We start from the raw sequence: 2,706 nt of genomic DNA, 5'->3' as shown, positions 1-2,706 counted from the left end.
TGTAACATGAGAGGGGATCTCCTTGCCTGCAGCCCCTTTCAATAGGGAAAAAGTTAGATAAGTACCCACACTGAGAAACGGCTAATTTAGAATCTTTATATAAAACCTCAAACCAACGTTTTATGTCAGGACCGTAATTACAGGACAAAGGACCAGGCCAATGAATCGTACGCCTTTTCAAATCAATTAGGAGAAGTAAGCCTGGGATCTCGTTTTCTTCAGTATAGCGCATAATGTCATAAATTAACCTAGTATTTCCCCTATGTATCTCCCTTTAATATAACCCGTCTGGTCGTTATGAATTAACTTGTCAATAAATAATTTAAATCTGTAAGCTATTACTCCAGAGGCAATTTTATAACAGTACTTAAAAGAGTATTTTTTTATATAAAGCCAAGATTGTTCACCCTTTGGGATACAGGTTATGATATCTTGAGTTTGTGTTATAGATAAATGACCACACTTATAAGCTTCATTTAAGGATCTGACAATAAAAGTACCTTTTTTTTTCCAAAACATTTTATAAAATTCTGCACTGAAGCCAGAACTGCCTGGGCTTTTATTATTTGACATCTTTTTTAAAACAATTGAAGCTTCCTCTAAAGTTATAACACCTTCGATTAAAATGGACTCACTCTGGTTTAATTTTGGGCAATTTATGTCTTTTACATAGTTATTAAAGTCTTCACTACTGCAATCATTATTTTGTTTATATAGAGACTTATAATACGATGCTATTGAATTAAGATTACCGGTTGGTCAGTTATTTCACTATCATCTTCATTTTTAGTTTCTATATTGATGTTGTTATTGCATTATTTTTTCAAGGCTACAAAAATATCTAGATGGCTTTTTCACCTTGTTAAGTCCACTGAAATTTAGATCTTAGCATGTATCCTTTTAAAAACGTGTGCTCTGAATATTTTTTATTTCAGTTTTCAAATTTTCAAGTTCTTCAGAGTTTCATCTAGGAAGTTTTCTTTCAACTCTTTAATTCTTGTTAATATTTGATTTCTATAAGTTTTGTTTCTCTTTTTTTTATAAGACCCATATGAAATAGATTTGCCCCTTAATTCCATAAGCAGGGGTTTCTAGTAAAATTTGATCACTTATCGTAAACTGTAATTCACTGTCGGGAATATCGTTTATATTTTGATAATTATAAATGGGTAGTGCGTATTGAGATTAATATCATCAATTTTTTGTTGATTTCCTGTACATACATTATGTCTGACAGTAAAGAGTTATCGTGTTTCAAAAGACCTGGTTTATGAGGAAAGTTACTAAAGGTTAAGTTTATAGTAATTATCGAGTGGTCCGATTGTAAACATGGTTCAATTCCATTGGTTTTAAAGTGTTGCAAGAAATCTGAAGAGATTAAAAATAGATCCAGCCTAGCCTGTTGTATCCGATTTTATATTTAACCAGTAACAATATTTGTATAAATAAAGTTAAAAAAATATATTATACATTTAGATGGGATAATAATATGATTTTTTTTTTAAATAAATTGTCAGTAACAAAGAGTTTCCTCTACATGGTCAAAAACGAAAAATTGAGAACGCTTCCCGCGAAATCAAAAAAGAAGCATTATCAAAAATGTACAATAGGAGAGAATAATACTTGATATAATAATATAATTGAACAAGCATTTAAAAAAGTAAATATGTTATAAAGGTAGATCATACCCTTTAATTCCTACTTATGTACTCTTCTTCAATGAAGAAGAATATCTTGGGGGAGAAAAAGTGTTATTTTAATCTTTGTACCTTGGTTTCAGTTTTATTAAACTTGAGAGTGGATACTACAAGGTACATGTAAGGAAAAACTCACTAAGAATAATATATTGTAATTATTCATAAGTAATCATCAGGTGTAAGATGTTCTCAAAATTATTGAAAAAACAAAAACTAAACTAACGAAGCTAGCTACAAGGCGATTCAGTCCAAACAAAGACCCGGAAAAACTGCAATAGAGTAAACGTATATGCTCTAAATGTTGAAAAAGTAATATATTCTACTTCTTGCATGTGTGTGTGTTTGCGCGCGCGCGCCTGCGTGCGTGTGTGTGCGCGCACGCGTGCGTGCATCTGTGCACGTGCGTGGTGTGTGAGTGCGCATGCGTATGTGTAAAGTGTGTGTTTGTAAAATGTTTACAGCTTATGTGTTTCGAGTCGTTAGTTATCGATTTACACTGTAACCAAAAAAGGGGGCTGTGTCATATAACAATAACAACAACAAGAAAAACAACACCATGGGCACCTGTCGACTTAACGAAGGCTACAATACTACTCGGTCCATACTAATATGCATACATAAACAAACGACTATTGTGTTACAAATATAATATTGTACAATAGCATATTATGGGTATTGTTTTATCACGCTATATTCCCCATTAGTATATATAGGCCTCTAAATATAAAAGTATATATTACTACTACTTGCATGTGTGCGTGTGGATGGGTGTGTAAGTGTGTGTGTGTGCGCGCGCGCGCGCAAGCGTGTGTGTGTGTGTTCGTACATGCATGCGTACGTTGCGTGTGTGAACTTACACCGTATGAGATTGTGGTCTTATAACAATAGACATAGATTAAGATCGATTATATAGTATGATATGCTTAAAAAAGTACGTATCTTTATCGAATTAGAGAGAGAAAAAAAAAATACTTAAGTTAGGAAATTACAAACAATAAAAAACCAAGAG

Source organism: Dreissena polymorpha, unplaced genomic scaffold, assembly GCF_020536995.1.
Source record: "Dreissena polymorpha isolate Duluth1 unplaced genomic scaffold, UMN_Dpol_1.0 chrUn049, whole genome shotgun sequence".
In the NCBI taxonomy this organism is placed as follows: domain Eukaryota; kingdom Metazoa; phylum Mollusca; class Bivalvia; order Myida; family Dreissenidae; genus Dreissena; species Dreissena polymorpha.
Note: the sequence above shows the minus strand (reverse complement) of the source record.